This window comes from Hippoglossus stenolepis, chromosome 3, assembly GCF_022539355.2.
Source record: "Hippoglossus stenolepis isolate QCI-W04-F060 chromosome 3, HSTE1.2, whole genome shotgun sequence".
Taxonomy (NCBI): domain Eukaryota; kingdom Metazoa; phylum Chordata; class Actinopteri; order Pleuronectiformes; family Pleuronectidae; genus Hippoglossus; species Hippoglossus stenolepis.
The window spans coordinates 30,458,188-30,474,193 of NC_061485.1; the positions used below are offsets into that span (position 1 = coordinate 30,458,188).

The 16,006-nt window shown below is 40.2% G+C and overlaps 1 protein-coding gene across 26 annotated transcripts in view; it reads left to right on the top strand.

Annotated features, from left to right (window-relative positions):
- Positions 1 to 16,006, top strand: part of nfasca (neurofascin homolog (chicken) a) — a 122,297-nt gene that overhangs the window by 25,778 nt on the left and 80,513 nt on the right. For 20 of the 26 annotated variants that reach the window (XR_004695066.1, XR_004695068.1, XM_035151949.2 and 17 more), the window contains exon 1: positions 12,200 to 12,484. The exons of 2 other annotated variants lie outside the window; for them this stretch is intronic. The gene's annotated coding sequence lies outside the window, so the exon portion shown is untranslated. Of the gene's footprint in view, positions 1 to 12,199; positions 12,485 to 16,006 lie in introns of those variants that run through there. 4 more of the 26 variants (XM_035151927.2, XM_035151930.2, XM_035151926.2 and 1 more) reach the window with 3 other exon arrangements.

Genomic DNA, 16,006 nt, shown 5'->3' on the forward strand with positions numbered 1-16,006 from the left:
AGAGAGACTTGTTGCTGCTAAGCGTTTACCTGTGTTGGACTATGGGGATCTTTTATATATGCATGGCCCTGCTCAGCCATTGCATTTGATCGATACAGCCTACCATGCTGCCCTTCGTTTCATCACTAACTGCAAAGCCTTGACTCATCATTGTGAGCTTAACTCCAGGGTAGGTTGGCCTGCCCCTGCAACCTGCAGGTGTTCACACTGGCTTAACTTCATATACAAGGCAATTCTTGGGCTGCTTCCATCCTATTTCTGCTCTTATATCACACAGAAGTGTGATGGATCGTATTCCCTTCGATCAACGGACTTTTACATGTTGTCTGTACAAAACGTGCATACAGAGATTGGGAAAAGGGCATTTAGATACTCAGCCCCATCAGACTGGAATATTTTACAAAAAGTTTGAATAAACTTTTTAATTGTATATGATTGAATGCTTTTAAATCCATATTAAAAGACCAGGAAATGGAATCCCTGGGGTGTCGATGTTTTTGACCGATGTTGTAGGTTGTTTGAACCTTAATTGTTGTTTTATGTTGTAACTCTATTGTCTTGTTTTTTTACCTGTTAAACTTGTACTTTGTTTGTGTTGGTGCTTGTCTTGGCCAGGACTCCCTTGAAAAACAGGACTTTTCCTGGTTCAATAAAAGTTACAAATATATATATATATTTTGAAGAATAATAAATGTCAGAAATAATATGTATTTTTAGATTATATAACGTTTTTATATGTCTACATTGGATGCATCTTGGGCATACCTGACCACCTTAACTATCTCTTTAGCCTAAACATTAGTGACTGGTTGATTGCAGACAAAGTTGTCCATATTCCTTGTACCCCTATTCCTAACCCAAACCCTAACCTCATTGCAACTGATACTCTAATGATAACATCATCTGTAGACAAATCAGAACTTAATAGCAGCTGCTGAACATTCCTTGAAGGACCAGGGTATACATTGCAATCTGTACAGTGACTTATGTTCCTGTTGTTACAGTAAATTCACATTAATTTGGTTGAATTTGAGCAGAAATTGCTGATCTGTCTGCACAAATAAAAAAATGATGATAATTACAAGGCTCTCTAGTCGAGCAAATTAGCAACAAGAATATAAAACATATATCACCATGTGAATATATTTTCAGCAAAACTGTATTTACTGACACACAGGGCACTATATGGTATCAAAAGAGTTTGAAGGATGGTGAAGTTCACCAGGTCAAATTAAACTGGGAATAAATAGACAACTATTTTTGCACTCACTTTGGGGACAGAAAATATGTTGTTTTATTTTGAGTATAGTACCCCTAGCGTTATCTGCCTCTAAAAACATACAATCCTGGTTATGGTGTTAACTTATACATACCTCTATTTGTAAATGTGTGTGAGAGTGAGTGTGTTATTGATTAGTGCATATGTTCTACATGGCCTCCATGCCACAGATGGTTAGTCAAGTCATCTTCTTGTGTTTTAGTGTCGTCTTGGCACGTCATTAGACACGCAGGGGCTTGAACATGTTGGACCAGTGTGTGTGTGTGTGTGCGTGTGTGTGACTCCTGTGGTTACTGCTGACCAGCTGCTACCAGAGGCTATTGTGTCACTAGACGCCAGGACTATATGGGCGTGTGTGTGTGTTTGTGTGTGCATGAAGAGTTTTAGCTAGAGTGCTGTTGTTTTCAGAAAATTAAGAAACTTGTTTTTCATTTGTGAATGAAATTAACTGTTATACTCACCTTTTAATATTTCAATTAACTTTCAATTAACTGTTATACTCACCTTTTAATATATATATATATGTGTGTGTGTGTGTGTGTGTGTGTGTGTGTTAGGGGGAAGTGGGCTAAGAAGGCTTAGGGCAAAATTAATGAATGACCCGTGCCTCCGTTTGGCCCTTGTGGCCCCTCCAACTCATTAACTGTAGAAAAACGGACACACCTCCTGTTGCTGGAGACAAAGACGTGGGGGATTTAAATGTGTGTGTGTATGCATGTGTGTGCATCCAGCAGGCATTACACTTCTTCCCTTATTGTGAAGTCAAATAAAGGTTGTCGCGCGCCAAGCCTGTGATCCAGACTCTGACCCCACCAAAGAAAACCTGCTTAACCACTATGTGCACACACACACACACACACACACACACACACACACACACACACACACACACACACACACACACACACACACACACACACACACACACACACTGCTGATGCCATGTCCTGCTGTCTCTGGGTCTAGTCTACTGGGCTCAGTCCCCCTAGCCCCCCTATCATTTCACTTCATTACTTCCCTCTATCTACGTTGCTTGGATTCTAACCTCTCTTTTCATTTTCTGTTTAAAGATGCATTCAGCTGAGAGTCAGTCATTTTGTTCAAAAAACAAGAGTTATGATTGGATAAAAAATAATCTTTCTATTATTCAGACATGCACTGAACTCTCGCCCCTTAGTAAAATATCTGGACAATGTCCAACTGTGCTCATTTGAGAATACAGCAGGATGTTTTCTGGAGAAGTATGCATGTTGTTAACATCTCTAATAAGCAACGGATGCAAGACAAGTAATATAAAAAGAATACAAATATCTCAGGATGAATTAATTTCATTCGTGTAGGCTGGATAGAATGGGTGTCTGATCTCCAAAAAGATAAAGGGAAATGTGTCTAAGTTAACCCTGTCATTTCTGTAGAATAAGTTGTGCACAAGTTTTCAAGAGAAGACATTGTTTATTTATGAATTTCGTAAGTCACAAAATCTGGAAAATGTTCATATTTCATTTCTATTGAAGCCTATGTTTGTATTTGCATTTCAACTATTTACCCAATCTTGCAGTTACTACAGCATACTCTAGCCAGGGAAACACAGAAGGATTCAAATCTGAATTGTTGTCTGGCCAACAGAGACCAGACGGTTATTTTTTTTTAAAACAAAAAAAATGTGTCCCCGTCGAACAGAAATATCCTTTTCAGATTTGTCATCTTGTAACATCTTTGCTGTCAGTCTAAAAACGTTTTTCAGGATTGACCTTTGGGACTTTACAGTCAGGGTTATATTGTCACTTGCTGTTTTTATTTGAATGGAAAACTTTTGACTTTAAGTTTTGATAAATATTCATGCATGTTTGGATGAGGCAAGACACATACAGTACTGTACAAAAGTTTTAGGTAAGCTCGGTATTCGTTATCCATCACAGAGTCCCTTCAGGAGGCATCTGATCATCCCGGGTTTATTGTGCAAGAGGACAATGGACAACACACAGCCAGAGACATTTCAAATTGTCCTGACAGACAAGGATGACAAGGAGTCCTGCAACAGATGGTCTGATACCCCCCCATAGGTTGTATTAACATTGTGCCCTCCAAAGTAAGCTATCTAAGATCAGGGAACGTGGCAACGTCCCTCCAACAAAGTCAGAAATATGAGGAGCCATATAATCAGTAAACATTTCAAACAGACACTAACCGACTTATCTGAAAGAGCAAAAGAAAAATTAACTGTAAAATAATCATCCAACAGACCAAGAGGAAGTCTGTCTAACCTGCAGTATCAAAAGGTTTCTAGCTCTGCTTTACTCAATAAACAGTTTTCCTGTGCAGAATGGCATTTCAGGGACAGTTTATACATTAATTAGTACAAAATGCTGCAAAGCATGTTAATAGTTTAATATTAATTGTATGCAGAAATTACAAAGCCTCTTTGAAGATTTAAGCCACCAGGTAAGAAGTTGAAACCCCCCCTTATATGTTCAATAGCTCAATAGCTATTCTTCAGAATGTGATGAATTATTCACATTTATTCAGCTACAACAGAATATTCAAACCATCATTCAAGGAGTAATGAGACAAATCTTCAAAGATAAATCCACAGTAAAATGCAATAGATTTCTTTGTTGGCTTTTCATTATTTTGCTGCATGATTACTAGACTGGTTAGTTTAAAATAGTTTAAAAGTTTCTTGTGGCTCTTATTTCCTCATGTGTTGATAACGGTTATGTCCTGATGGTTACTGTCCCTGTTTAAGTATTTTAAAATGAAGCAAAATGCTCATCTGAAGGTTGTTTTGAGTTCTGGGACTGAATTTTTTTGACTAGTGTCACAGTGCAGGATTAAATCAGATTGTGTGTGTGTGTGTGTGTGTGTGTGTGGGGGGGGGTTGTGGTAATCATCATCAGTGCAGCCATGGCAACGGTTGCTCAATTACCGGTGTGTGGCTTGTTTATCTCCAGACAGCGAGCCTCTCTCTTCCTTACTGTCTGCGACAGCTGCTCCCTCTCCACTCACTGTCTCTTACCCCTTTCACTGTACTTTCTCACTACTTTCATTTAAATGTATCTCTTTCTATCACTCTCAATCACAGTTCCTAATTTTGTATCTGACAAAATACAAAACGCATTCAAGATTTACTTTGTTACAGAATCACATGCTTGCCTATTGTGGGAACTGTTTGGTTTCTCTATGTATGTTATGATTTGGCACTCAACGTTTCTATTTTAACATTCTAGCCTGCACTTATTCAGCAGCACAAAAGTGGGTGATATATTGAATATACTCGATGTTTCGCGGCTTGTACCACATGCAATGTATAAAATGACTATATTGTGACCATCGAGTATAAATTGTCAAGTGAATGTTTTACGCTGCCAGCATGAAATTCTCTTTGAGTTTAGCTTCTCTCTTCCCATGCCCCTAACAGCAGACTGCTCACTCCCCCGCCCATCCAGAAAACTCTCTTGCGCGCATGCGTATTTCTGTATCAGTAGAGGAGGGAAGAGACTCAGAGAGCGTGGAGAGAAAGAAAGAAAGAGAGGAGCCCAAGCGAGTTTACGAGAGTTCAGAGACGGTTATTGACAGTTAGTTCATAGTTCATAATTTTCTGAACGCTGAACCGAACAAAGCTGTTTACAAATGATGAAAGTGAGCGGCGTTCACTCCAGCGAGAGTGGACGCTTGTGTGCGTGTCTGTGCTCAGTTTACACACACACACACACACACACACACACACACACACAGACCCCGGGGCTCCGGCCCCACTCACTCACTCGTGTCTAAGTGGAAATCTAGGTATTTGCACTCATTACCAAATGTCCACCATCTCTTTTCTAGAGGGACCTTCTCTTGATATAAACTTTGCTAGAATTGAACAGACAGCTGCCTTGAGGGCTTTCCATATGCCATCAGCACCAGCATCCTTTGCCATGCATTTGCTCAATGGGAGGCTGCATGTTGAATCTACGAAAGACATGGTCTGTAATCCTTTTCTGGTGTCATTCTGCTGAAGCCTTGGTTTCAGCTTCCTCCTACAGGCCTCTTTCAATCAATCAAATTATATTGGTATAGCCCATATTCACAAATCACAATTTCTCTCCTCTGATATTGACTGGCAGCTGCCTCCATGTCCTCTTACCTGAACACCTTCTTTTTGTTCTTATTCAGGGGTGCTTTGATGGTCATGGTAAACCAGGAAGAGTTTTGACTGGAACAGAGGTGTCCAAACAGAAGTTGATGTACACAGTATAACAGTCTCTCAGTCTATCTAGGTCATTTGGCATAAGTCCTTCACAGTTTTCCATGTGATCTAATAATAAACTGTGGTCAGCTGTGTCAAATGCAGCACTGCGATTCTGCCACTGTATTTATTAGGACATCATTGAAGACCTTAATGAGAGCAATCTCAGTGCTGTGGTCTAAAGCTTGTCTGGAATACATCAAAACAGTGTTGTGCTTAGAAGTTGTTCAATTGTTGGAAAACAGATATTTCAATGATTTTACTCAAAGATGAGAGCTTTTATATTGGCCTCTTCAGTAGTGGCTTGTCTAGTGTTCCAGAGATAGCTGGAGAGAGAGAGCAAGTAAATGTGGATCATTGGTTTCTTCTGGATGTCCCCCAACTCTCTCTCCCTCTCTCTCTCTCACACATGCACGTCCCATCCTAAACTGTGTTTGGTCTAATTAAGCAGCTAGTGAGTGATTGATTACAGTGTAATGAACAGCAGAAATAGTTTGGGGAAGGTTGAGGTTGTCCTTTACTGCATTCTTCCGTAATCTATCTTAGTCATCCTTATGTGTTAATATTCTCTCGAGTCAACATGTGTGTTTTTGTCTATGAATATGAGACAACTATTTTTAATCTCATACCCCCATTGTCCTCCTGATCCCACCCTCTCTCCCTTTATCTCACCATACATTTTTAAAGAGCTCAATTAGTGAGGAGCTACCTGATACAGGTCAAGGGGCCTGCTCATGTGTGACCATGTATCTTTGTGTGAGTTTGCATGTGTGTGTGTGTGTGTGTGTGTTTGTGTGTGACGTATTGCTGTTCTGGTTAATATTTTTTTATCAATTAATAAATCTTATATTATTTGTATAGCCCGTATTCACAAATCACAATTTGATAAGAAAATGTTTCCAACCCAGGCCTCAAAACAATCTGTAAACAAACACACTAACAAAGACTGTATCTGTGTGTAGAATTGTGACATATCAGTGTGAAAGTAATATTTTTGTTCTCAGTTTGTTTACTGCAGGACATACACAAAATGATATTACATTAACACTAAAAGACTGGTCTCTATTCTAGACTTGTGTGACCCTACAGCCACTAGTATTGAAGGAGTTAATCGACAGTGTTGTACAGTTAGTTGTTGTTGGTGTTTGTGTGTGTGTGTGCGTGTGTTATTGTTATTTGATTAGAAAAAAATACCTCAGTGCCCAGGGTCAGTTCTGTCCCCAACACCCGGTTCAATAACCACAGGACATGGCTGTACTCTGTGTGTGTGTGCGGGCATAATATAATTAATTAACGCATGACCACCTGTGGCCTATGCTGTAATGCATCCAGTTATTATTTCGCTTGTCTTCATTTCTCGTTCCTCTTTATGTACTCTTGTATTGTGTGTCCCACTATGACAGTTTTCACTATTTTGTCAATTAACATTCTAATATGCAAGCATAATTGAACAGTTAATAAGTAAATCTGATAATTTTTTTGGGGTAATTTAGGTCATTTCAGTGCTAATTTATGGCTAATAAGTCAATGTTTAATGCTTGTGGCCCTTTACTCTCTTTATATGGCTTGTTTCAGGATTTTAAATGGTAAATAGTCTGTATTTATATAGTGCTTTTTTAGTCTTGTTGACCACTCAAAGCACATTGTAGTACAGCTTTTTGCCATTCACCCATTCACACAAAAGCTGCTTTCAGACATGGACTGAACTCTGGAGATTCTCTGCACTTTCTTCAGAGGACGTACATGTGTCAACGGAAATGTCCGAGTGAGAGCCTCCGGATTATCTGCAAACTTTGTCTGTCTGGCCCGGCTGCTCCACCTCTCGCCTGAAGAATGCGGAGGATTTGTTGCTGTTGTGAATGTGTCTGTACAGAGAACCTCCCGCTGTCTTGTGCATGTGTGAAAGGGTACCCAATTCTCCGGACTTTATCCGCAGGTCAATTCTGAAAACAGCTAAACATTCATACAGTGACATGGGCAGCACTTTTTCTAAGAGAACGGCACAGCTGTCAGTGGCAATTTGGGGTTCAGTATCTTGCCAAAGGACACTTCGGCATGCAGAATGGAGCAGACTGGGATCGAACCGCCAACCTTATGGTTAGAGGACATATAATGATATCATGTTACACAATTGTAGAACTTCATCAAGGTTTAATTGACATAATATTTGTTTGATTTAGGGCCATAGTTGACCTTTTGTCCGCTGACCTCAGGCTTTATCATTTAAATTCAGTATCAAGCATAGTATGCAATCAAACTTACAGGACATGAGCAGAAGTCCAAGCAGTCAGCTATAGATCTGAAGTGCTATGTTTCCTTTGTGTGTGTTGTGGTGTGAGGGGGGCCACAGTGCACTTGTCTCGATGTATATTTGTCTGTTTGCTTGTCTATTGCAGAGGTCAACTGACTGGAGTCCATCTGGACACAATTTGATGTTGTCTTTGGTTTTGTTTGTGTAGTGTGTGTGTGTGTTGTTTGGGTGAGTGTATGTCTTGGCGCATGTCTTAAGGGGGTGTTGGGGGGTGTTGAGGTTTTCCTTTTGTTGTTTGGGCATATGTTTTAATCATATGCAAGGGTCATTTGCATGTCATAGCTAGAGGCAGTGGGAGGTTGCGTTATTGATTGTTTGGGGGTGTGGCTGGACAGAGAGGGGAGGTGAAAATGCTGGCCAATTTTAGGAGGTCAAACCTAGATACACACACACACACACGCACGCACGACACACACGCACGCACACACACACACACACACAACGCACACACCACACACACACACACACACACACACACACACACACACCAGTACACAACAAATAGATCATAAAAATGAAAATATCTGCCTCAGCTGGCCTCAGGTCAGTTGAGGCTCTGCGGGGGGGGGGGGCTTTAACATGCCCGAAGGCTCATAATCCTCCTCCATTCAAACCAACTACCTCCTATGGACCTTTTCAATCTGCCTATCTGGACTTCTTGATAATTCTTGCTCTTTCCAGATCTTCTCTTCTTTTAGGTACCTTTCAGCATTGTGAATTTAATAATATATTTTTTTATTGAATTAAACTAAATTAAATTAAATTAAATTAAATTAGTGCAGTGCCCATGCCTGTTTGAAATGGGCTGTTTGCTTGGCCTGTGGTAATGCTGCTTGCAGTTTTCTTTCCAAGACTGTAAGTGAGCCGAAGCAGCTCAGGACCAGCCGTAGGACTCAGTCCACAGAACCCTGCAGCCGTGCCCCCACTTCTGAACGTGTCCTGATTGAAACAGTTCTACAACAAACTGTCACTTTTTATTGATTGTGTGGTGGATGTTGTTTGCAGAATGTTTTACAAACACTCAATGGTGCAGAGTGAAGTTTGTTTTAATACTACTTGTTTTATCTGCAGTGAAGCTGTTGAGTGTCCATGATCAACAGTATTCATTTTTTTGCACAGATTTTATAGTCATTATAGTCATAGACATATAGTTATTTTTTATAAAATGAAATTGAGTTTGCTTCATTACTATTCACGTGGTGTGTGGTTTGAATGATTTATTTAACTAGTGTTATTTTTCATACATTGCATGTAGGGTTGGGCGAAATGGCCTAAAATAAATATCGCGATATTTTTAGGATATATCGCGATACACAATATATATCTCGATATTTTGAAATCTCCTCTAAATCACTGTACAAATGTTAAATTCATAAAAGTCCACAGGAAGTGGCTAAGCTAGCGGACTTTAGCATTTTCCGACGGCCCCTGAATACACCTCGCCGGAAGATCTTCAACAAAGTCACTGACCGGCTGCTTCACGTGAACGCGCCTCTCAGCTCACAGCGATTGAGTGAATGGGGGCGGAGACCCGGGCCTGTGTGTGTGTGTGTGTGTGAAAACTCTAACTCGCTTCGAGCATACAAGCGTCCACTCTCGCTGGAGTGAATGCCACAAAGAATATGAAGAAACTGTCAATAACCGTCTTTGAACACTCGCCAACATTTTATACATTGCACGTGGTACAAGCCGCGATACATCAAGTATATTCGATATATCGCCCACCCCTAATTGCATGTCAGCAAGGTCTGTGAAGAAAGCAACTCAATCTTCAGACCCAAGTTCACAACTTAGAAAAATATAAGCTTTGTAATTCACCTCAATATAAAGTATTGCATTAATAAAACAACATTCTGCCTTTACTTTGAAGAAAAATTGCCTAACAAGAAGTGAATGTCATTGCCATGAAGGACATCAGCACCAGCAATATCTGTGAATGTCTATGTCAGTCCAAAATGGTGAAAGAAAAATAATGAAATTATCAAAATAGTCTAGTGGTGATTTTGGCCTGTGTGCCTGCTGACCTGCAGCTGTAGATAAATCTAGGATGTAGACGAAGACATGCTCAACTTGGTTCTGTTAAGGCACGTTGCCCCGCCCCCACTGACTGCAAGATGCTGTTTTTCTTTTCAGCATCTGTTTGAACCCTGCGTTCTCAACAACAGAACGGTTGCATGTCGCTCGTTATTGCTTTGACGTGGTCTGAATTACTTGCAAGCAGCAGCTTTAATGTTCCTCCTTGTCCCACTAATGTTAGTGTTATTTTCAATGTTAGAGGACATCACTCTGGTGATGCCGTTTCAAAGGAGTCGGCATGTTGGATGTGCTCCCAGCTACATATCCGATTGCAGTTGCGCAATGTCGGCTTTTGGACGATCCACTTGTCTTTGTCCATCGTCATTATAGTGACTGTCACACTGAAGTGTTCCCACCATAGACTGTATATTAGGTTCCCACACAGCAGACTTAGATGATGAGGGTCTTCACACTCCTGTTTGTCTATGGTCGCTATGACAACGAGCCTACAGCACATCCGGTCCTTCGCCAAAAAATAACTGCTGTTGCACATCCAAAGATGTTAAAACTGAATACGCATTTAGGCAACACTACCCCGAAGTTCAATGCACATCATAACGTCAGGCTGGAAAAATGCAGCTGCTGCTTCTAGACTGCCAATTAAATGAGGAAGAAGAAATTAGCAAGATCATTCTGGTGTCATGTTTCCATCACTGCTGATTGGATCCAGAGCCAATAAAAACCTGTTTCATTTGACCTGGGAGTGAATTACCGATTTCAGTCCCATTGCAGGCAAAAGCCAGATGTTAGTGAGTGGGCTTTTTGACCACTGGAAAAGAGGCTTCAGTGGTTCAGATGAACCCTTAGGCCACCATGAGGCCCTTACTGGAGCCCCTTTGTGATTGACAGCTGCATACACTGACACAACATCTTACAGGCCCTGTCCTCAATGTGGGGTTGCCAGGTTTGGAGTCTGCCCTAAATCTGGAAAAAAAACAACTCTGACTCCTGTATGGCTTAAAGACCAGTTTGATATTGAGCAATGTATAGTCTGCACCTACTGTACAGTATGTGACTCTGGGAAAGCGCGCAAATACAGAAGTACAAAAATACTAGTAGTGTTTAATTATATATATATAATTATAACTAAAATGTACACACACACACTTTTTCTGACTGACCTTTCTTCCAGCCATGTCTCGTCCATGAGCAAACTCAAATAGCCTCCTCCAGCTGAGGGGGGTTTCCTTTTCTGCATTACATGCATGAACAAGTGTGTCTGTTAGTGTGAGAATTTGTGTGTGTGCATGCTTACTTTGCATTCATGCATGATCAGCCCTGTCTTCTCTGTGACCTGTGTGTGTTTTGCATGTGAATGTATTCATGTTTGGTGTGTGTGTTGGACCCTCCATTGGTTAAATGTACATGTGAGTAGACTGTGGGGGATGTATATCTCCTTTTCATTGGACAGACTCACTGAGAACTGTGTCTGGAGTGTGTCTGAATCTTTCAGAAAGAAAATCAAAGAAGGAACAAAAACTTAACTTGCACCTTAATCCCATATGTTTCATATAGTGTTTTAGATGACGCTTTAGCACATATTCATCCACTCATGCTTCATCACACTGTTCAGTTTAACACTAATGCGGCACACATTCTACTTTGATCACAGGAAGTGATCTAAATCATAAAGCACCAGACACTGAACACTGACACTTTCTTGTCACCTGCTTGAGACTATAATTGAAATTTACACCACATCAGTCAATAATTATATCCAATTTGGGATAGGAGAATTTAAAATAAAGAATACATACAAACAGCAAGATTATAGGCTACTATCAACTAAATGCAATTACAAAACAGACATTGACCTCAGAAGACAATGTCTGTATTTCCATCTCTGATTGGTCAATTGTTTCTCCAAAATGGGAAAACGTATCACCGAACCAGTTGGGGTTATTGTGTATTACAAAACAACATTTTTTAGCTTTTCTATGTCGTTTTGGTTAAGAAGGTTTTACTTGTGGTTTTGTTTACTTTAGAAAGAAGAAAATACATCCCTGTAGAAAGAAAATGGTTATGATGTTTTTTTTAGATTGATCACAACCTGTGATCTTAATGTTCTATGATCTCATAGAGACTATACAGTTTTCTACAGTATTTGACTTTTTGTGTGTGGGACAGTTGTGCATTGTTTGTAATATGTGTGCATGAATGTATTTGACAGCAGTGAAGCTGGCGTGTGTGAGGCTTATTAATAATGTATGAGGTGGGAGGGGTTGAGAAGAGGGGGTGGCGACAGATGGAGAATCAGTGTGTGTGTGAGAGAGAGAGAGAGCGAGAGAGAGAGAGTGTACGGTGTGACAACAGCGAGAGGACAGAGAGGGACAGAGAAGGACAGAGAGAGAGGGGAGGAACACGATAGATTGAATGAAAGAGTGAGACAGAGTCTAGTGTTTCCTACATTTTGACAGTAGTGACATCTCCTGCCGTAGAGCTGCTGTGGTGGATTTGACTGACAGTTGCTCAGTCTTTTTGTTTGCTGTTTTCTCTTTGGTTCGTTGGATGCTGCAGGATTGATGGAGATACAACAGAGTCACTCAGCACTGCTGTACACCTGGAGACAAGAGCTGCACTGACAGAGGTACTAACACAGTTTGTCTGCACATTTACAGTGCGTGTGTGTGTGTTTGTCTGTGTGCGTGTGTATGTGTTTCAGTAGGGAAGAATAAAACAGCAGTTCAGCATTTTCATTTTTCCAGCAAAAATATCAGATTGGCACGCTCACGGTAAACACCATTTAGCAATAACACTTACACAAGGATTAAACACAATTCAGAGTACTGTACTGTATGGGTCTGAATCCACCTGTTCAGCCTTTGTCCCTTGTTTTGTCCACATTTTTCTATCACTGGTTTCATGTCTTCAGAAACCATTGAAACACACACACGCAAGCTCATTGGCACACATATTTTGCCTTCTGCTTATGACTCTTTCTGTCTTTGTTTCCATTGTTTTCAATTTAACTTGGCCACATAAATCTGCTTCATTCTCAGACAAATATTATGACATCAGCGGCGTTAGGAGTTTCACAAAAAAACATCACACAAGATATGATGTGATGTACCCAGGTCTCGTCACAGTGGCTGATAATAATTAACTGTGTGATAATAATTGTTGGTTGTCTCATACTAGGTAGCTCCTTATGTTAGTACTTGTGAAAACAATTAACTGAAGTTGCTTATTGAATAAGGTTATGCTGGCTTATTTGCTAGCTAATCAGTACTTTGACTTTGCAGTAATTTACATTACATTATATTTAGTCTACTCGTTTGGGAGACGCTTTTATCCAAAGCGACTTACAACTGAGAGACAACAAAAGTAAGTACTAAGTCTGTTCAGTAAGACAAAATGCAGGTGATCAGGTGCATAGTAAGTATTAGTTTGGCATGTTAGGATGTTAGAGGTGAGGTGGGCAGTAGTGTGGCTCAGGAGGAAGAGAGGGTTGTCCACTAACCCAGCTGCTCCAGTCTCCTTTCTGAAGAGTCCTTGGGCAAGATACTAAACCCCAAATTTGCCCCTGACTGAAATGTGTGAATGGTTTGATAGAAAAAGTGCTCTCTGTAGAAGTGCTGTATGACGATGTGTGTGAATGCAACTTGTACTGTACAGCACTTTGAGTGATTGATAAAACTGGAAAAGTGCTATATAATAGTACCAGTATAGTCCATTTAGCTTTTAGGATTGAAGGGGCTCTCAGAAGAGATGAGACCTGTAGAAGTTTTGAAGAGAGTGGTGAAGAGACAGTATTTGGCAGCTTACTCCATCATCAGGGAATGACACATGAAAACAGTCTTTTGTGCAGAGATGACACTGCCAGATGACGTTCCTTTGGGGCAAAAGAGAGACTGTGAAGGAGCATAAGCCCTTATGATTGAGTCTAAGTGGATGGTGCAGACCCAGAAGTCGCTCTATAGGAAAGAATTAGTGACTTCAATCTGATAAAGGGCACCCATGTATGTGTGTGTGTGTGTGTGTGTGTCGTGATTAAGGGCTGTCTGAAGATGCTATGTGATTGTAACGTAGGGCGGTTTAAACACAGAACACACTACGCCCATTTACGAGACAGCTCTCTGATTTTTATTTTGTATGTGTGTATAAATGCTGTAGAACACACAAGGGATATTCTCCATCTTGTCCTATGGGACAGCTTTTGACTTTGTTGCCTTCGACATTAGTTGTTAAGTTTAACAAAGGCATACAGGTAATGATGTCTGATCTCCTAAGCAGGCCAAATAGCTTTTATAGAACTGACATACAGGCCAGTAGCCAGTCGGATTTACCTTTAGTCTAAGTGTACCCTCAGGTTCGGCTTCTAACGTTGATTACAAGGCCAAAACACTTGATGACGCTAAGGTACACAACTGAAGTTATGTCCCTAACATCTGCTGGTAGTTGTTAACTTAATTTGTGCAGTGGACCTTTAAACATACAAGGGATATTCAACATCTTTTCCTTTGTTCAAAAGTGTGTGTGTGTGTGTGTGTGTGTGTGTGTGTGTGTGTGTGTGTGTGTGTGTGTGTGTGTGTGTGTGTGTGTGTGTGTGTGTGTGTGTGTGTGTGTGTGAAATATGCAGGTAGGAGGATAATTGCATTAATACATTAATACTTTTTTCATGTGCAGTATAGTATGTGTTTGTTCAGGGATGCAAGAGGGTTGATAGGAGTGGGAGGAGAACACTACACACAAACACACACTACCCACACTTCACACACACGCACAGACACACACTACACACATGCGCGAACACACAGTCAAGCTCACACACATTCTGATATACACAAATACAGTCCTTCCTTTGTTTGGGAGCATTGTGGAGAAAAGGTTAATGCAGCCAGAAAAAAGAAAGAGAAAGAGAGCCCCTAATGGACAACAACAGGCCTTTCACTGCAAATATTTGGTCAAGAGGTCTCATTCTAACCATCCCATCCCCCTTTCTGTCTCTGCTCACCCGCTCACTGTGGCAAAAGAGAAAAGATTAGAATAAATTGTCACTATCTGATCGGTTACATTACGTTTTTCTTTCTAGATAGAACAATACTCAAGGCCATATATCTGAGTCCAATCATTGTGTTAGGAAGAAAATCTGAGAAGACGTGCAGCCTCCACCAGACATCTCAACACCATGGGTCAGGCTTGATATTACAGAACCAATGTGCAGGCCAATGTATCTTAGTAGTCTTACTTTAATGTAGTTCAGGGCAAAGTCAGGTTGTGGACGCCAGGGTGGTTGATGGATACATCAGTGACATTTTCCCACAGAAGATAAGCATACAAATTGAATTTACTGACATTACATTGGTTCAGTTTACTTGAACATTTAATAGTTAAGAATGGCCTTTGCCTTCCATGGTAATAATGAATTCAACTTGAATGCTAAGGATGATTTAATTTTCAATACATAGTCCAGATATCATTGAAATATAGATGTTTATTTCACAAAATAATTTATCATATGAGGTTATCTTTTATTCAGTTATTCAGAGAAAACAGTAAAATCAGCTGGGACTGAGCGGCGGGGTGCAAGGCCACTAACGCCGCAAGGCATATATTCTTGAGGGGGGATGATCCCCATGGGTGTCGTGGCTGCAGTGAAATTCCTGCTCTGATTGAAAGTATCAAATAATATCACAATTTATACAGGAATTATAGCATATATAGAATAGCAAGAGGAATGTATCTAGATGCTTTGATTTTGTGGTGTATTTTTTCACATCACAAACCTTTAATGGCTTTGATGGTTGCATTATCACCTCATTGTAGTATCATTTGGTTCCACTACTATTGAAAACTATGAGACATAATGTTAGTGGTTTGATTGTCTGTTGTATGAAGGCAGGGAATTATTTCATTTCAACTAACATTCAGTAGTAAGAGCTCAGGCCCATGTATTAGGCTTTTTACACACAGATTGACTATTTTCATTTATATTTATATTTTAGTGTAGTTTTTAGCATGAAAATAAGGTCTGTTGAATAAAATCAGTACTGAAGTAGAACATAAACAAAAGTAGCATTAGAAAACATATTTTTCCTCAGTGTGCTGCCCCTCTTCTGTTGCTTAGACTGTTGCATATTATGTAATCAGAGATATTTAGCTCGAGATG